At 37.3% G+C, this 21087-nt stretch overlaps 1 long non-coding RNA gene across 1 annotated transcript; it reads right to left on the reverse strand.

Annotated features, from left to right (window-relative positions):
* Positions 1-246: 246 nt before the first annotated feature.
* LOC114062085 lies at positions 247-18746 on the reverse strand. The gene is made up of 3 exons (XR_003572308.1): positions 18692-18746; positions 13891-13973; positions 247-338 (listed from the first exon to the last, which is right to left on the reverse strand). It is a non-coding gene; the product is annotated as an uncharacterized LOC114062085 (long non-coding RNA).
* Between the last annotated feature and the right edge of the window lie 2341 nt (positions 18747-21087).

The following is a 21087-nucleotide window of genomic DNA, read 5'->3' on the forward strand; positions in this document are numbered from 1 at the left end:
GAGCATGAATTTATGAGCAGAAAGTCAAAATTTTCATAACTGCTTAAGTATTATTATTGCTTAAGCCTTTAGCCTACCTCCTCCAAGATTTGGCTTTATTGGGCAAATGTGACTGAGTTGTCCTGACTTGTCCTGTGACAGAAACAAGACAAGAATTAGTAGTCTAGTGGTTATGAATGTTGTTCCTGGAAAAATGAAACAAAACAAAACAAACAGAAACAAGCAAACAAACAAAACCCTAGATTCTTTACCTATAACATAACTTTTTTTTATTTTGTTTGGTTTGGTTTTTTTCTGATCTTGTCCTCGTAGATTCTAATTAATAAATCCTCTAAAATCTGGACAAAAAAAATTAGAAACTTTCAAAATCCTCAATCATCTTCTCCGCCTTGAAAATTCAGGACTGGAGTTTTCTGGCTTAAGCTCATGTTGTTCTAAAAGTAATGAAAAAATATTTGCATTGAACACCTGTTGATATTATTGGTCCTTTAATGTAACACAGAAAATATTGAAAGAGATGCATTTGACCTTATTTAGACAATGTATTAGCACAGAAATTAAAGTTTCTAGTTCATTAGTTCTCATGTTAATATATATGTATATCTATTACACATGCTGAAAGGCAGGTGACTTTAAACTTTTTTTATAGCAGCATCCAGTTCTCTTCTATTACACATCTAACTAATGAGTTTAAACTGAGATTCATCAGATTAAATGTTGATGCCTACAGTGTTTACATCTGAGTTTATCACCCTGGATTACCTTTATCAGTGGAGAGATATTGGCCATTTCAGTCTGTAATTAGTCTGACCTGGTTTAGATTGCTGCCTTAAGATGCTATAAATTGTTTCCATTTCTCTTCAACTTCCTTTATGTAAGAATAGGTAGTCTTACTAATAATGTGCCCTAGGTGACTACATTCTCCGTTCTTCCTTCACTTTCATCTAAAAGTTAGACCTAAAGAAGACTAAGCAACTTAATTGGTCAGAAGAGGTGATCTCTGTTTTAAGACTCTCAAAGAGTCTGACTTCGTTCCACATAGCAAAGATTCCCACCTAATTTAGAACAGTATTATAAAATTTAGGTACAAGGGACATGCCATAAATAGGTAAACGGACAAATTTTACTTCTGGGTCCTTTCTAAATAAAGATTACCCAAAAAGCAATAGCTGATTGAAATATGATCCAACAGGGTTTGCAAATGTGCTTTTGTTCCTACACAATCACACCTGCAACATGATATTGTCATGACATAACTGTAAAACAAACAGACAAAAGCAATTTCAGATGGATTTTTACCGTGACAGGTTTTGTGATTAAAGGGTCATCTCCACACACTTGAAGAAACCTAGAGGCTCAACAGCAAGCAGGAGGATGAGTTCCTCCAATTTAGCCCCTCCCAGGGTATTTCAGGAGTGTGTCAGGCCCTTGGGCTGTGGCTAAGACTCATCACCATCAGTCAACAGGTGAGAGTCTCCAGGCCTCCTTACAGACTGAGGGTGCTTTATAGGCACCCTATAAAGGCAGGCAGTTCAGTGTGGGGTGAAGGGGAGAGTATTTTGGTATTGTACAAATCTTTTATGAGAAAATAAGAAGAGAAACCAAAGACAGGGTAAGGAAGGGATCTGGATGACTTATGAAGTAATAATGGGAAAACAGAGAGATAAAGAGATAAAAGGGGCCAAGTACCTCTCATCAGGTCAACATGTTTGGCCATGCACCACATCTGATCTCCTGAGGTTGTCCTGTACTCTCATCAAAATCTATTTCCAACTATTTTTCTGAGCAAGGCTCTTATTTTCAGCATGCATGTGTGTGCATGGAGACCTGAATGTCAGCAGAGAGAACTGTGAAGCACAGATCATAGGTACCATATTTCTTGTGTGCCAGCAACTAGAGAGGCTGGAATGGTGCATGTTGGCAGGTGCTTACTGGCTAATGTCCAGCTGGACTAGCTGGTGAGCATGGCAGAGGCTTAGGAGCCAAGTATTGGAGCAACTGTAGAGATAAGAGTGGTCTGAGGATACAGGTGATCAAAGCCAGCAGCTGGGGAGACTGTGAGGTGCAGGGGTCAGACTCATTTGCATCTTGTGTTTTTGTGCATGAGGTGGAAAACCAGAGGATCCAGGGGCTGGCTACTGTGGTCAGCTACTGTGTAGGTTCTGAATCTAAAGCCAGCTCCTGAGGGGATCCATACATTGCCCACTAAAAGACCATCCTGAGCTGTCAGAGATGGAAACAGCAAAGCTGCTTGTGCTACCTATATCTCTGTGAATTTTTCTGTCTGTGCTAATTTTTGTGGCCAGTTATGTAAGTATGTATATCTGTATTGTGGAAGTGTATGTATGCAAGTTTATGCCCATCTAGGATAGGTACTTAGCTCAGTCTGACTGCTGAGTGGACCTAGGACCACAGCACTCACCTCTGCCATGCTATGGGATTCAGCAACTTGCAGTGAATTTTCTATGCATTTGACTTCTATGTGTTATTTAAACAGAATGTCATAAACAGTTATAAACTTACAGAGAAATGTAAAGGACAATTTCAATCCTTTGGTTCAGATGAGAATTTCTCTTATTTGAGAGACAATTTCCTCAAATATCAAAACTCAAGGAGTTCCTTCTGTGTTTTATAATACTTTTGTTCAAAAGCTGCAATCTCTGAAAGACCTAGTTGTGAAGTGTGGGAATGAATTTTGTACTCTATTTTCATTGAAATAACTTTTGGTATTGGATAAAGCTATGGACGGCCACTTCCTCAGTCTTTGCTATGCTGGTTGTAAGGGTGGAATATTTGAGTAAACATTAAGTGAGTCATAGAAGTTTGGGGGTTGAAATAGAAGGGGGGAAACTACCTTGAGGGAAGGGAAAATTGTGCAGAGAGAGGATTTTTAGTATAACATGAAAAGCCCCCAGATCAATTTGCCATTTGAAATTGCAGCAAGCTATATACCTAGGTCTTTCTAAAATGGGAAATCTATTTCTCTGTCTATACGTCTTAGGTTTTATACCACACCCATGATAATTACAATTTGGCACAATATGCTACTGAAGTTGGTTGTTACAGTTGTTTCTAGAAAAGAGTAAGCAATCAGAACAATAATTTTCATATCTTCTTTCAGAATAAAAAGGAATCAGCAGTCTACGATGGCTGTATTTTTTATGGGAGATTTTGTCCATTTCTTGCACTGCATGCTATATGATGAGACTGATATGACCAGTAGCTTATCATGGTTTCTTTGAAAGACATACCAGTTGGAAGTAGCAAGTCACAGTCTTTACTGTAGCATGTTTGGGTGAAAACAGAAACAAGTTTGAGAACACCACTGACTTAGTTACTGTATTCTTAATCTGATTCCTTTCTCACTTGTATTCAAAGAATATATGTAGTTAATTATTTTGGTATGATGGGAAGTCATTCAGTACTTAAAATAATCAAAATGGTTATATTAGACTGAAGCCACAGTCCATCTACCCTTTCCCTAACAGTGGCTAGCTGAGGAAGAATAGAAGCATGTAATAATTCTTATTAACGCAAACACAGGTTGTAGCAGTGTGCAGGGAATTCTGAACCGAGGCTATAATCTTTCTCCTTGATACCTCCTGATGGATTTGTCTTCTATGAATGCATTTAATTGCTGTCTGAATTCATGAAAATGTCTGGCATCCACAAAATCTATTGTCAATGACTTCCACAGTTTCATTTTTATATCATGACTGGAGAGGACATAGAATCTTTCATAAACTACTTTGGATAATAGAAGACTATACAAAATTAAAGTAGTTCAAGAACTTATTGGTAGCTGTCAGTAAAGTGATTTAAAGTGATTTACAAATAATCTAGTAAGCATGGGCTTTGCATCCTCTCTCTGTAACCACACTAAAGCCGACCTTTGAAAACATATGATTGTCTAAGTTTGACTGGCTTGAGTTACATGATCCCACATGACCTTTTAGATGTGTCAAAGTGACGGCTAAATAAGTGCACATTTTCACTTAGAAGTGTCTCTATAGGATTTGATCAAGAATACACAGACCCTCTGCAGACAAATCGGGAACAGATCTCAGCCTTCCTCAAGCTCCCTCTGTGTTTTTTTGTGATAAAAATACCAATCCCTTTATTCAATGTCTATCCCAGTTCACTCACTTTTACCACATCTTAATCTCTAGCATTTCTTTGGATCATATTTACTTATAAGCAACTGGAGTATTTATTACTCCAATTACTTTATGAGGTATTGCTAGGCAAAGAAGTCCTTGAATGCAAGGACCTACTACACAATTCACATAAACCTGTGTTCTTTTTTTCTTTTTCTTTTTAAGGGTATAAATGACTTTCATTTCTGGTTGATAGAATTTATTTGTGAGATGTGAAAATCACAAACATATTCTTCACAATCCTTCCTTTTCTGGTCCTGTTAATGGGTGCACATTCTCACAGTGATTGCATCCCGTTTCTATCAATTTATATAGTGGAATGATATGTTGTTTTCTATTAAATATTCTGAAGAAAACATATTTTCAAACTCAAAATCCTTCTCGTACTATAATGAATCTATTTTATTACACTTGAAAGCATGTAACAGTATGTCCATTTCAATTATTTTGAAATTCAGTGCAAAATACCTTTTTATTAAAATATAGCATCTCCTTGTAAAGCAATATGCACTCTTACAGGGAGAACAAAGAACTATGCACCTGTGACATTGATTTAACACTTGGAGTGAAAAAGAATTTCCTTAAAAGAAGAGAGTAAATTATTAAGAATTAAAAAAGAGATCAGGAAAAAGCATCACTGCCTACTTTTCCATTTACAACAGTAATTTGTATAAATGGTATTTCACTACATTTCAACATACATTTAATTGTGTTCACATCTTCTGCATCAGGAGTGTTTCTGACTTCAGCTCAGAGCCATAGCCCCATATGCCACAGAAATCTGCAGGCTTCGGGTGGGAGCAAGTTGAGTGTAATTGCCTCTCTCACCTCCACTTCTTGGGACCCATCCTTGCCATACATTGGCAGTGCTATACCTCATAACAAGGTGAAAAGCTGCACTGTAAGCTGTTTGCTTTTGATTTGGTTCTGTGTCATTAGACTGTTGCCAGTCAGCAGCTCCAGTGATATACAGTAAAATGTAAGTTATAAAATGCTATGATAGTTATGTGATTTTTTTTTTTTGGTTGGATTATATTCTTTCCAAGATAGTGGAAAGGAATTTCTGTGGAAACAATTTATTGGAGATTAACACATTTAAAAAAAAAAAAGAAAAAGAAGCTCAAGCTTGCTCTCTCTGATGAGTGTTGCTGGGCTTAAGCAATGTTCAGCTGTGTTAGTATGATCACAGCCACATTTCCTTGGTACTAGACCAACAGTGTGATGGTGTTGTAGGGACTACCATCTCTGAGCCATATTCTACTAGTATGTGTAACAGGAAGATCAGATAGCTGAGGACTGATAAAAAATTACTATTGGATTCACCCTCTGGAACCTGAGAAGAGCTACAGCTGCCTGGCAAGTAAGGAGAGTGAGGCTGCAGTGTTTGCTTCCACAGCACCAGTCAGAAGGAGTAAAAGGAAAACTTAACAGTGTAAACTGACAGCTGCTGACTCCAGGCTTTTAGTAGCCTAGCAGGTGCTGTACTGAGAAGCACACAGTAACGGTGGACGAGTACAAACAAGTGGAATGAACCAGAGAGTAAAAACTGCATGCAGTGTCTGAGAAAGGCAATCCAATTCACTAATCCAAATTATTCCAATGAAATGCTGCAGAAGTACCAAGCAATCTTCCTTTGCCTGACAAGCAGATATCATATAAGACTACAAATCCCTCACTGACCTTCAGAGTCCAGAAATGGTTCTCACAGTCAAGTGTGTAAGGACATACAAACACCAAGATGGAGAAAAGCCAAATAAATGTTTATCTGAAAAAAACATTCTTGAGACTTTGCCTAGCCACATTCTCCCACTAATCTTGGAGGAATAATTTTCTTTCTCTCTTCTCATCTCTGAGTCAGACTTTTGGCATGTCATACAAGGTTGGAGTTATGACACAGTGCAAACAAACCAAATATATGTCACTCTAGGCCAGAAAGACTGTGACTGTGAGCAAATGTCATAGGACCTATGGTGATTTGATCCTGGCAAGTATCTAGGCACCAATACAGTTGCTTGCTCAACCTACCTTCCCTTCCCCAGAAAGACAGGAAGAAAATAGTAGCAAAAGAGAAAACTTGTGGGGCAATTAATTAAAGTAAGGAAAGAGGGAGGGGAAAAAAAAACCACAAGAAATGCAGAGGTAATCTTTCATCACTCCCACAAGCAGACCAATGTCCAGCCAATCTACAAGCAACAGTCACTTACTCACTACAGAGGGCAGAGTGAGTTAAAGAGAAAGCCTTGATACTGTGCATATATTGTTCAGCAGCCAAAACATCGATGTATTATCTGTGCTGTGTTAATCAAAGATCTAAAGCACAGCCCCAGGCAGGCTGCTGTGATAAAAGTAAGCCTCCATCCCAGCCAAATCCAGTGCAGAATCATCCAGCTTGTCCCAGGTTGCTGATGCTGCCCCTTAGACTCTAGTTAGCCTTGCCCACACCTACCTGGTGTTCAGGGGTGTTTCCAATTCAAGCAAGATGGAAATTGAAATACCAGGAAAGATGGGTAAGATTGCCAGCCTTTTCTTTCTTGGCAGGTTTTTTGGGAGCCACATGTGGCCTCTGGATGTCTCTGAATAAGCTGACTGAAGAGAGTGGTGTCAAAAATAACCTGGCAGTGTCTCCAATTAAAAATATGTCCTGTTTCACCCTGAATTGCTGTTTCCTGGCACATTTCAGGGTAACTTAACTTTTGGTACCATTTTTCTCATGGACATCCTTGCCAAAACTATGCTATTAATCAGGACATTCATTATAAGTTCGCTTCCTTCTGTGGGAATATCTGAGAAACTGCCCATGAACCAGACTCCTCAAACAGCCCTGGCTTTCCTGGAAAAGGGAAACTCTGCAGGCATCCCTGAATATACACACACACAGCTTCATCCATCAAAGAGAGCACTGATCAGGAGGGGTGGAGGAGGGAGGTGAGAGAATCATCTCACACAATAAGTTCACAGGGCAGATGTCTGCCTCCCAGCTGCTTGTGGGGTAAGAAAGATCCAGAGATGCTCAAGATTAGCACATCACCACATGCATCTGGTACCTAGGGAATTAAAAGACACAAAAGGCTTCATGGGTGTCTATCAGCTCTGCAGGCAGGCAATTTGTTATCACTTACTCCATATTCCCACACTATTCTCCATGCTCTTCCTTCTGCTCTTCTCCCCCTTAAGAAGAAGACAGGGCAAGTTACAGTCACACTCAGGGACTTCACTCCCAGAGTGTCTTCTCTCAGAGCTATTGCTTTTCCCCTGTCTCCTGCAGACTGTACTACCAGGAAAGGGAAAGAGCAAGGAGTTTCCTTGATTAAATTAAAGTCCACTGTGGTCAAAAATCTCTGCCTTCTTCCACTATATACATCTCAGACTCAAGTCTCTCTCTAATGGTGATTTTCATAGAAGATTAGGTGAGCAAAATCTTTATCTTAAATACTTATCTTAAGAAATTTTTTTTTCCATGAAGAACATGGAGTTTTATTCCTTGGCATCTAACCATTAAGTCCCGTTCTTTGCCTTGTCTTTGCAGGTATGGAAGGAAAAGCTGGTTTACCTAATAGCTTTACCTTTTTCTATTAATAAAGGTAGCAAATGTCCTTGATGGTACAAACCATGTCTCTTGTCTTTTCTAAGTATCTAAACTTTCCCTTTCTATCTACGAACACTGAAGACATGCTCAGACTTGAGAAAGGTTTCTCATGAGCTGAGAAAACTGAAGAAACAAAGGCAAGTGCACTGTCAAAAATGAGCACTTTTCCCACAAGCAGTGACTATCAACTGGATTTAAGCCTTATTCCTATAAATACTTCTGCAAACATTTTAATTCTGCTTATCCACTTAAAATTATTCACACATGTAAGACCGTGTAAGATCAGGACTTTACACTATAAACACTCTGGGAAAATAAACAGATACAGAGGTTTTTTGTTTGTCTGGTTTTTTAATTACAAATCAAAGGTTCTGGGTGGAAAGGAATGCTAAATATAAAAAAAGAAAAGTTATACTTTCTTTATTAAAGAAAATTATTTGAACAACAGGAAATTAACAAATAGCAAATCAAAGCAGTTTTCAACTGCCACATAATCTCCTACTATTTGCTCAACTCAAGGCACTCATTAGTTCTCAACTTTGAATCCTAAAATTTGAGAAAAATGCCTCATTAGGCATTATTCTGCATAGTAATATTTTCTATTTTCCAATGAAAAATATGTTTTCCAATTCACTAGAACACAAACATATACTGAAATACCACTCATCATAAGGCAAACAAAAGAGCAAGACACAATGCTAATAGCTATTAGATAATAGAGATTACATATTGAAGCTTTAAAAGTAAAGTCTAGGCCTGCACCACCACGACACTGATTACAAAATGGTTGCCTTCTACAACTTCCATTAAGTTTTTGTAACTTAAACAGAACACCTCACAAGCCAGTGGCAGAACATATTGCTGAATTGCAGCTTGTACAGTTGGTATATTAGGTAACATTAAATATGTAGTAATTTCAATTTTAATAATGAAAATAATAGTTAAAACTATGGGAAAGATATGGTACTCAGACTTTATATTTCTCAGGATTATATCTCGAACAAAATCTGGAATACACATTTAGTAGACATTATAGAAAGTCAGTGCTACTGTTCCAGCAGCATATTTTCACTTTAGAGTAAGTAAATGGGTTGCTGTTGATGTCAGTTTGGAAGAGTTGCAACGATTACAAGGGGAGGAATACTGTGTTATACCTTCTAACAGTTCAATTTCTTTATTAAGGAAGGCAGCAAACACTTTCCTTTAGAGATTGTGATCTGTGGCATAGGGGAAGCAGGCATTGTGTTCCCCTCCTTACAGATGGGGAAACTGTAGAAGAAAGAGGTAAAAGCTACATCTGTACAGAAAAACTAAATAAGGCTCCAGGATAATACTAAACCTTAATCTTCTACAGCAAAGGATAGGCAGGTTTATCAAAACTATCTCATTCGCAGTTCAGGAGTCACCACAGGCTTTGATCCATTAGTCAGGAGATCTTGCATGTTTTGACATTTAAAAGAATCAAATGCTAAAGATATGGTTTATTATACTTGGCTACCTTGGCAGAAAATGATCCTGGGCAGTTTTAATTTTCTACTGAGTGTATGGCCCAAGTAATGTTCCCAACATCATCACCAGACGAGTGGTACCAAGGCAAGGAAAAGGAAAGGCAAAGCAAAGGTCTTCTGAACCTCAGCCTAACTCACTGCCTATGTGAACACAACTCACTTTTTTCTTTAAAAGTATTAACTCTCAGATATTAGGTGAAGAACACTTCAATACATTTTAAACTGTATTTTTACCTAAATGTTGTTTTTGTGGTATTTAAAGGACACTAACTTCATCTATGGAAAAAGTCTTTTTGATCCTACTGAAAGCTTCAGCTTATCCAGAATAGGTAAAGGAAGCCCAAAAGAACTTGAATAAAAAGTCCAAATAGTTTAAAAATAGAATAAACTTTTTTTAGAATGATTGGTGAAAATTTTTATCAAATGTATTTGGATCAGACAGGTTCAATAGCTGTTAAATTTTGTCAGAGTTTGGGCCAGTGTTAATATTTATCACATAATTGGGCTTTAAGATCTAGATCTGGATCTGGAAATGGGCTGGCTTAAATATGAAGTGAGAGCAGAATACAGAAATAGGACTGTTTGCCTGGTTCTTTTTTTTCAAATACGCATAGATCTATTGTATTACACTGAGACAATTACAGGAGCTAAAGACTTACTGCTTTTTTAGAGTAATAGATGGCATTGTTGAAATTTTTGTTGTGTTAAAATATTTCAGTTACTTTCCTGATAAATAAATAATATTTACAGTAGTATTTGAATTAGGCTATGCCTGTTAATTTTGTTGTTCATAAATATAAAGTCTATTAAAAAAAGGGACTTAGGGCATTTTTTTTTTCCTTTTGATTGTTAATTGTAAGTGCTAATGACATATAATATTCCTATGGTGCTGTTGTTATTCTTTCAGTGCTCAAGGCACTATTATTTCTTTCATAGTGGGGGATACGATATTTATTGTTTGTATTTATAGTTAACAGCATCTGACTCTGTCATATATATTTTTCTAAGCTTCTCTGCTCTTGAGTCATCAAAATCACCCAGGGAGAGATTTACAGTAAATCAGAGCAGACATTGTCTGTATTTGCCTTTCCCTCTAACTGTGTTGTGTAAGTCTTATTTAAATGTGCTTCTGGAGGTAATTTTAGTGTAGGTATATTTAGTTCCTTTTATATTTTCAGCAATCTTAATAACATAAAAGATCCCTCATGCACAATAAACTTGTATATTCAGAGGTGAAGTGCAGCACTTAAATTGCCCCAATTGCGTTCGTTTGGAGAATATTATAGGTTACTTATTCACTTAAGTCCAAAGAGAGCCTGAGCCAATATACTAAGGCCATAAATTAGAAATGCTCTTGGCCAAATAAATCAGGACTTATACCTTTACCTTCAGCAAAATTACTCCAGTTTCACACTAGAAAGAAAACGGCAGATTATGGCTGCCTAACTCAATGTTATTTCTTAGCTGAGTACATCAGCGTTCTAGTTACAGCTTTAAGGATTTTTTGGAAGACATGAATGTGAGGCAGGAAAGTTCAAGATCAATTTACTACAGTGACATGTTTTCTTACCCTATGTTTTACTGAGCAGATGGGAAGAGCTTGGGGAGGGCATGAAGTTCAGTCATGTCTGGATAAAAGCATTAACTGCAAAATTGATACAGATTCTCAGCACGTTCTGCAAGTGGCCTTTTTCTTTCACACATGATTTTGAAAGGGAAGGATATTATACACCAGGATATAATGCTGAGAAATGTGGCTTTGGTTTTTATTTGCATAGAAGAAGCAGAGCTAAAATAATGCATGTATGGGAAAGACAGTACTTTTGGGTTATTTTCTTCCTGCAGTTGTGAATTGATGTATAACTTCAGAAATCACTGCTGTTCCCCAGGTGGGAGTTGGGTGGAAGTTGATCACTGTAAGTCAGCTTTACCATCCTTAAAGCTCAACTCAAATGACTTACTATTCTGGAAGTACTTGAACTATGGAAGTGACTTGGTTTTCAGCACAAGGGTTCACCACATACCTAAAGTCTTGCTTTATGTCTGTCCCAGAATTCCCCAGTTTTAACAACGCTAGACAAGTTTGTATAGCTTTGGGCTGGCTTGGACCTATAATTTAGATGCAACATTATCAGGAAACTTGAAAGAACTCTATCCAGCAGGCACACTGTGAGGACACTTACGGAAATTTCAGTCACACTTGCCATTTTTGTAAGACAATGTGTTTCAATGCATTCCTTTCATACAGAGGGGTCAGTGGTTCGAGCATAAATTTCAGACCCAGAGGAACTGGGCTTCAGTTGCACTCTGTCTGAAATAACTTGAAGCCTTTTTTCCTATGATTTGCCCTAACTAGGAAGCAATTGGCTCTGTGTGGCCTGGGACAGTCAAAGTCTACAGTAAATCCTGTTTTAACAACTATTTGAACTACTTTTAAAGCAATTTCACTATGGGGAAACATACTAAAATAGATCTTGTACCACAGCAAGAAGAAAAAGAAAAGAGGGGAGAGTGACAGGGAGAGAGAAGGAGAGAAGGCTCACCGACTCCATGGTTAAAAACCTCATTTCATAGATGGTGTTGGGAAGTTATGGGTTCCACCTCTTGCTTGAAGGTCCTAAACCCAGACACATCTTGGAAAAAAATAAATGGAACATAAGTTTAATTTATCTATGAGATTTAAACACAACTTGAGGGAAGTTTCTTTTCTCTGCTAGTTTAGATTAGCTGTTTTTCTGTGTTTTAGCATTATAGCTCTTGGCTCAGCATGCTAGTTATTATGAATCATCTTGTAAGGTTCTTTCCTTTCTCAAATTGCTGTTTGCAAAGGTGTCTAAACATTACAGAGTTCAGTGCTGTGATATCCTGGTGCTTTCTTAATATTGTTTTGTCTGCACGTTTGTTTTCCCCGTCTACCATCACTACCCGTAATCATGAGGGATCAGTCTCACCATATTTCTCTAGGAATAGTGTTAGGAAATACAGCTTTTATACCCCTTCAGGTAATGTTAAACATTTATCTGCAAAATATGTGGAGACATCTTAGATTTCCTCAGAAAGCTACTAAACCAAAAAATAACACCTATTTAGCAAAACAAATGGGCAATTTCTGGCCAACATCACAAAGCAGGAACTGCAGTGTTGGAAGACATAGATGCTCACAGAGTTCATGGAAGTCTTGAGAATTTGGGTTAATTAGTCAAATTGAATTTCAAGGGCAGAGCTCTGATTATTTCATGGACTGGACTATAAAATTACGCTGAAATTACTGTATGCTGAGAAGGGACCCTGGCTGTTTGTTGCAATTGAGAATATTTTGGGATGGGTTTATGACAATGTTTACCTAATTTAAGAAAGAAAAAAAGTTGTAAAAAAGCACAGTTTATGTGCTTCTCATGCATGGGTAACATATCAGGCAAGAAAGTCTGTCACTCTGCTTGTAACGTAGCAGAAATAGGGCAGCCACCACCTGTGTAGCTATCGAAGTTCAGATCATGCCTCATTGAAAGTAGCACTGCATTTGGTTTCCATGGAGTGGAAGAAAGTTAGTACTTGAGCAATTTACCACCTACCCAGTTAATACACTAATCACTGATGAATAAGTTAAGTAATTTACACCCTGACTACAAAATGAAGTATGCAACAGATCTTAAGCAGGCAAAAGATCTTAAGACTTTTTAAGATAAATTCAAGGAGAACTCCTGCATAGTTGCAGTGTTCAAGTACAACAGCTAAGTTTCTTATATGCCATTCTCCTGGGCTGAAGTAACACCTTTCCCCTGTGGACTTAAAAACTCCTTACAAATACAACTGTGTTTATTTAGTTAAGGTTCACAGTATGAGCCAAATGTTTGTTTGAGGGGAGAAAGCAAAGGAATCTATTGGGTGGAGGTCAGAGAAGCCAGGCAGCTGGAGATGCGAGAGGGTTTGATGGACATAGAGGTGTTTGAATGTCTAGTCAAAGAGAAATATTCCTTTTCTAATCTCTGTTGCCTCTTCAATACCACTTCACCTTTGGGATAAAGAAGAAAGATGAGGTACAGAAAAAAAACCTACTGTTAATATTGTATATATGGGATGATGGTTTAAAGAGACTATCCTCTTAAATTTATTCTGTGAGTAAAAGAGTATAAAACTATTAGGATTTGGAGCATGGCTTTTCTAGTCCACCATTATATGCTTGGAAGCAAAAACATCAGGCCAAAAGCAGGTGAATGTTCAAGATCAAGAAGAACAGAGAAGAGAGAGAAGAGACAAAAGAGAGGAACGAGGATGGGGAAGGGGCATGCAGCTGCCTGGCCCAGCAGTAGGGGAAAACAGAAGACAATATTTTGCAAAAAGCCTGACACAAATTTGTTTTGTCAGATGTGCCTCTGTAGCAGGAATCAAAGGAGTTCAAGTGCTTCGTCTTTCTTTTCCTTGATGTACTGAGCCTCTCTCCCTTTTTGCACACTACTTTCCAGGGCCACCCCAAAGATGAGCCCTTTGTTTTGGGAGAGCTTCGCAGACTCCAGGATCCTACTGCTCATAAACTGCTGTACTAATCCAACAGATACTGCTGGCTTGAGTGCACATAGTCTTGCTAGAAACCTTTGTTTTAAAGAAAGAAAAAAGGAAAAGAACAAAAAATTAATCAAACCTCGGTGATTATATTCCAGCCTCTGAGCTTCCAGTAAAATTCCCAGCACATGTGTTCATGTTTTCCTTTTATTTCAGGATTTACTGTGAAGAGGGGACATAAACTGAGTGAATTTGGATGAAACTCCACCTTTTCTAATAAGTTACATATGTTTACGTGAGTGCTTGAACTACCCTGTGCCACAATACGATTAGTTTGACAGGAAGTAAATAGGTAGACAGATACCTCTCTTGCAAATTGCAATGTGATTTCTCTCTTCACAGTACTGTTAAATACTGTGAAATATTAAAAGGAAGATAAATACAAAGCAGACATTTCTGACCTATGCCCACTGTTGTTCTTTATTAGTAATCAGATCATTGACTTAAATTACTTTGAGGCCCTTCACGCTAATGACAAGCAATACAGACCCACGCTGACGTGAATTGGTCCCAAGGCATTTCCTGAACTTAATGAACTTGTCCAAAGGAAGAGCAGCAGAAGGCACTCAACCTGTTTGGCTCATCTGTTTTCAGCTGATGTCTGAGAAGAAGATTTTCCTCAGTTCTGTCTCTAAGGATAAGGAATAAAGAGAACAGAAGAGAATCTTTTACTCAGCGTTTAGCAGCAGTTCCTAGAGTAGTGAGCAGTAAGATATATTCTCCTTTGAACAGATTTCCAATAAATCTGGAAAGGCACAGGGGGTAGAAGAGATCAATGAATCATGCTGAGTTACAGAATGACCTTACAGCCCACAGGAAGAAGATCTCATTGGTGTTTATTTTTAGATGACAACTGGGTTGGACTGACTTTTCTTTTTTGGCAAAGGCACTAAGAACAGAAGTGGTATAAATAACACCTATGGTGATTTTGAATACAGCAGAAAGGAATCCGGTGAGGCGTCCAGCCTCCTGTTAAGATACACATAGAACCCCAGTAAACATCACTGTAAATTTTAACCATGCAGTGGTAAAAGAATAAATCCTGTGCCAAATAAATGACACCACTGGCTATTTTGCATAAGGTTACTAGCAAAAGCTTGCCTCATGAACAAGCTCTTGTCTCAAGATTTATGCACCAGTTTGAAGAGAGCTGAGAAAATAAAACGTCAGGTCCAGCAGCAGTTGTCAGTGACACAGGTTTTCACTGAGTCTTTAGAAAGATAATGAAAAGCACAGGTATCTTTAGTAGAGATTGTCAAATAAATGGAAAAGAATGAAAGAACAGATACAGAGTAAACTCTCCAGTCACATTTTGACATTATTTTCCTGTTTATTTAAGCAATTCATTTTTGAGGAAAAATTACAGATTACAAGATTTATTCTCTCAGAGCACAGACTGTTTTTTATTTGAGTACAGTGAAAAGTCCACCTTAATTTTGGCTAAACAAGGAGCAAAATCTTGACAGTATAATTTCCATATTGTCTGGTTTTGTTAATTTCTATTCTTGAAACATCAGCTCAGACTCACACTCAGGAGATCTTTTTGTTGTTGTTATTATTTGGAATCCTAATTTTCACTATGTGGCAATGAAGTAACAATTGCTAATGCTTGCAGATACCACATTGAAAATGTCTTCTGATCTCACTTCATTTTAGGGGGGAAAAGAAGCTACAAAAATCCATCCTAAACTCCTAATTTAGCTAGATGTATAATTTTTCTTTACTGTTATTTAGATATATCATGATATATGTCTGTTTTTCTGCCAGGGATTATTAATACTTTCAGTTGCAGTACTCAGTACCATACTTTTCCCTGTTTTGCATATTCCATTATAATAGGCCCCTTAAAATCAGAGTGTCTTGGCTATATATTGAGTGTTGTGATGGAGACGAAGAAACGAGGAGTAGCTGCCAATACGAATATAGATATCTGAGCACAGACTAAGCCGGGACATTAATACTGCACTCCTTAAGGGGAGCAAGGACAGCTCAGGCACAGCAGGAACAGCTGCTGTTAACATGGCTGGAAACTGAAACGATGCCTCTTGAGAGGGAGGAAATGTTGCAGCTTTCTGAGCTTTCAGTCTGGTATACTTGGATTTAGGCACTGATTTTCCATGACTAACATATTTGACCCCCAATGCATTTTCAAACTTTTTTTGATAGAAGTGAGCATCCATGGGAGCCCAGGGGGCTTTCCCTTAAAGATTTTCTTTTTACATATCCCATTTTGTTGATTTATCCCACAAGGAAAAAATTAACTTTGTAAAAGAGACGGGGGAACTTCCTCCCCTCATTTTCAAAATTAATCTGAGAAACAGGAGAGGAACAGTCCTTAAAACACTAAATAGATCTTTAAGAATTTGTGAAAATTACACATGAAGTGAGAGGGAAAAATAATGTATTTTTCTCTCTACAGATATTTTTGCTAAAATGCTAGTAACATGTGAGAGTCATTCTGTGAAGACATAAAATTATGATCCAATTAAAACCAGATGACAGGGAAAAAAAAGTCATTCTGAGTCTAGACTTAAGCTTAATGACTCAAATTCATATAAACTCAGTTAAATATGCTGACATTGGTTTTTTTTCATTAATTCAAGAATAAACGTTGTGCTTATGCTTGAAGGGAAAACTCAATGTATTATATTTTTCATACTTTTTCTGCTTTTTATTAAAATACAGAATGAGAAATAAATGAAAAAATCCAAAGAGAAAGGGTGTGAAAAAATTGAGCATGTGTTCTCCCCAAAGGACAATATTAAATCTCATATTAAATTATAATATAATTTAATTATAAAGAAAAAAGATTAAATACTCTGTTTACGGTTCTTGGTATATGCTGAATGGGATTTATAATTAATTTATTTTATAAGATGGTCCATACTCTTACAAGAAGTTATCATGTTCTGTTAATTTTTGTAGACTCTTAGCATATATTTATACAAAATCAAACACTATCAGCCCTGGTTTTTCAATGGAACTTTTCACAAAGTTTCATTTTGCAAAACTATTTTGGTAATACTAGAGAGGAAAAAAGGAAGTCCCACTATATGCTGCAGAACTATGTTTCAAAAGTTTAACGGACATGAGCAAGAAAGACACATAACATTGTGTGTAAGTTTTATACTAGATGAAATAGGTTTTTTGTTTTATTCCTGTAGCCAACAGACATAGTGGAATCTGTGTCCACACAAATAAACTCCCCTCCAACCAAAATATGTTGATGACATCCAAACAGCCTATTGGGAATGGTTTCAAAACACGTCATCCTTTAAAGCATTCCCAGACATGCTAGTTATCATGGTAATTTAGTAGTTTTGTTAGTTCTCTTGGACTAAATATACCAGAAACCAGGCTAACAGGTTAGCAATATGAATAATTACAAATCAGTATCCGACTCTCTTTTAATTTTCTGGAGACCTAACTGTAAATATTAGATAACTAATACAAATTAGTTAGTGGGGAGAAGCACAACCACAGGGATCTGCAATGTTCAGGAGGTGATGATTTTAATACCTTATGTTGACTGGTAGCTTATACAAATACCACTAAGTGAAAGCACAACAACAGCAAATATAACTACAAGTCTCCAATAGAACAAGCAAATCCAGCCAATTACTACAGACAATTACAGCAACAGAACAATGAGATAATAATAAATTGAACATGGCAATTAATATGTATGTATGTACGTACGTCTGTATCTATCTATCTATCTTTGTAGCAATCCTATAAAGTAAGTAACAAAATTATATAAAAAATGTAGTGGATATTTATGATAAACTTGGTAAAACACTCATTTGCAGAATAGCTTTCTGGTTATGAGTCACTCTACTGCCATTGGCAACTAGAAGTCACACTAAAACCATGGGGGAGATTCAGGCATATCCTACCCAGTATGTCAAGCTTATTGGAGAAAATGCTCACCCTTCTCAGTCCCTGGCACCTGCAATGCTGATTCTCTTCTGTTGACCCCACTTTGATGAATTTCTGAGTTGTCTTTTATCTCCTTATAATGCCATGACCCATTGGCCACATACATTCTCAGCTGTCCAGACTGTCCTTCTGCTGTTTTGCTGAATCCATTCCAGTTCAAACACAAAGAGACTGGGGAGGCCGTTCTTTGAAACTGGTGGAGAGACAGCTCTTCCCTTTTCTTTTGTTTACAACTGTCTTAGCCACGAAGTCATTGCGTTATTTTTGCTATGTTCTATTCATTATGCTGTCTCAGCACTTTGTTAGCTCAGCAATTCTGTTGTAGTCTACAGATATTTTAAGGTCCACCAATCATGCTTACTCAGCAACTGTGTTGGCCTCTGTCCTACCTCAAGCAATGTCAGATGCAGTTTTGCAGGATTTAGCAAGAATTCTATTGTTCAGTGCTCCAACGCCATGAACACAGAGGGAAAAGTGATATATTGTATCTCATCTTTGCTCAGCAGTTGCCCTCCCAGCAAAAACAAGATGTGCCAAGGTTTACTGGTTTGTACTGTAGTGGCTCCAGCCACTGCAATTTCTTTGCCAAAAAATTAGGATCTCGTTTACCGTTTTGGATTTTCTTTTGCAGCTACTTGGTCTTATCATTTGAGTTTCAGGTCTGTTCACGTGTAACCAAGAAAACAATTCTTAATCAACATCTTTGTGGGTCACTGGAACTCCTTGTCAGCAAATAAGTTTCAGGTGGGACTGCAGGAAAGTCATTGTGCTCTTTTCTCTGCATGATGTTAGCCTTTGCCACTGTGAGGCACATGATACCCTTATTTCAAAACCGTGTGCAAATACCTTTGCCACTTGTGAGGTAGGTGAGATTGATTGACTTCTGCATTGAGAAATCTCCGCAACTCCAAGTGAAGATGATGGGAAGGCACATTACTTACCAGCGACTACAGTGCTACACAGGGCTCCACACAATGGCCAAATATGTTGCCGTATGGTCAACACCCAGGAAATTCCTCCCTATCCTAAAGGATTTGTTTGCTGTTTGATCAAAGGCCGGAGTAGGGCAAAGAGCAGATGGTGGCTTCAGTGGCTGCAGAGTGACAGCACCAGGATTAGCCCTAGTGTGAACAAGCAGAGTGACAAGCCAAGACGAGGAGGATTTGGTTGACAAAAAGCATTTCCACAGGTCACCTGCTGTAAAAATAGCATATGGTTAAGGAGATTGCAGGCTGCTGTTTGGATTTAACATGGTCTGTGCTCCTTGGCACCAAATGTAGAACAAAAGAATTACCAAAAAAGCAGCACTAAGAAAAAGAACATTCTATGTGTGTTTCCAAAGGAACCAAAAAATAAAATAAAAATAAGAAATGTAAATAACTGAAGAGATCTCCTGACCCTGGGAAGCTGTGATTCCCCCCCATGATTTAAACTCTATACAAGTGCCTGAGAAATATATTTCAAATATTGAAAATGTCTTCAAACATTAATACATAAAGTGTCATATTTATTCTACACTAGAGGAATGATGTGATACTTGATGTGGTTAAAATATCCCCCCCGCACTAATATTTGAATACCAGATGTAAATTTTTTGTACACCTTAAGCTCCTTCTCAGGTCTGCATGAGCAGATGGAAGTCATAATTTTGTGTTTTAATTAAATATAGAACGGTAACCCACTCTTTGCACATTAAATGTTAATGACAAGAGTGTGACATAAGTGTATATTTATTTTTTTAATAAATGTGGTTCATGGATTTGAAGGTTCTGTTGACATCATAGACTATTTTCCTCCCAAGTTTTATTAGTGTTTTTCCAACCTGTTTCATATTTCTTTAAAATGAGGCCATTGCCACTCCCAAGCACGCTTTCTGTTGGTGATTACAATCAAACGAATAGCTGACAGAAGATTGAAGTAAGCAAAGACAAGAATATTTGCCATGTAAAAATTAGTGAAGTTAATTAACTAAAATGAAAGTACTGGAAATCCTTGCACTGCACAGAAGTTTCTACTGAGATGTCTTGTGTTTTTGTGTCTGGTTTGTTTTTTCTTACATACCAGCTCCCTGCTGTCTTCTCTGCACATTTAAATTAGTTGGTTGCTCAATATCACTTAACAAGATTCTAAACCAGAATTATGAAGCATTTATAATGACCTTTAGAGCTTAAGTATTCCTCTAATATATCCTTTTACCATCAATAAAAGTTTTTTCAGTAAAAAAGTAATTTAAGCTCAATATCTTATAAATTTTTCTAATCTAAATATAGGAATATTTTTAAACTTTTTTTTTTTTTCTGGAAAAACAGTGACTTGAGTGGTATTCAAATGTTTAATGAATTTCACATATTGCCCTAAATTTAGTTTAAAAAATAAATAAAAAAATCCAACCACCATACTCTTAGAATAAGCTGTAGTGGTCAAAAAAAAAAAAAATCAAGAGTTTTGAAAAGGGTAACAATCAGAAAATAGAACAAAACCAAGGCAAGCCTGTAGTTGTCTGGTGAGCTTGTTTTGTCTCTATGAGGGTAGAAGCTTAAAACACAACTGCAGTTTCAAGAGGAAAACATCATTGGAAAGATGTCAGGGAGAAGGATGGTGAAGGAAAAAAGAAAGAGCCAGTAGAGGAAGATGGGGTTTAGTGGAGGAAAGAGTGGTGTAGAGGAGGGATCAGAAGTATGAACACAATTTTTCTGATCAACAGAGCCAAATTCAGGCTGCAGAATGAACTGCAGAAAAGTGGAAGTGAGAAAATAAGCTGTCCCAATATTAGTATTAACAGGAACCACAGACCACAAACTCTACTGGTAATAATTACTATTACTGAGAAGAATAACAAATATTCAATTTCTAGCTATTTTCTCACAAGGATGCCATTTGGTGTAAAACATAACTTTTTTCTGTGAATATATATATATACACTTTGGGAGTTTTGACTGGCTAAATCCGTCTGCATAGAGTTGTGAGATAATCAGTAGTTGGTAGCAACAATTAGGACTAAATTCATTATGGGCTGACTTCATTGTCTTTCCTAGCATTGTGTCAGAGCTAATACTTGCTCCCTGATGCACAAAGACCTAGATAAAATTTGAAAAACAGCCTTGAAATGAAGGGCTCTCTTTTTATTTTTCTGTGTGAACTATCACGGCCCTTTTATAATATTGTTGGTGTTACTGTTTTTTACTTTAAATGCATAAAACATTAAATCTAAACTTTTCTCACCTCTGTTCCTTGTCTTATTCTACTGCATTCCTTTCTCAAACAGCAGTTACTTCTGCTTTCAAGTGTTTTAAGGAGCAAAAGACATGCAAAGAAATGAATGCAAAGCTACACTCCT

This window comes from Empidonax traillii, unplaced genomic scaffold (assembly GCF_003031625.1).
Source record: "Empidonax traillii isolate 1590-97213 ecotype Southwest subspecies unplaced genomic scaffold, ASM303162v1 scaffold382:size1915631, whole genome shotgun sequence".
NCBI lineage: Eukaryota > Metazoa > Chordata > Aves > Passeriformes > Tyrannidae > Empidonax > Empidonax traillii.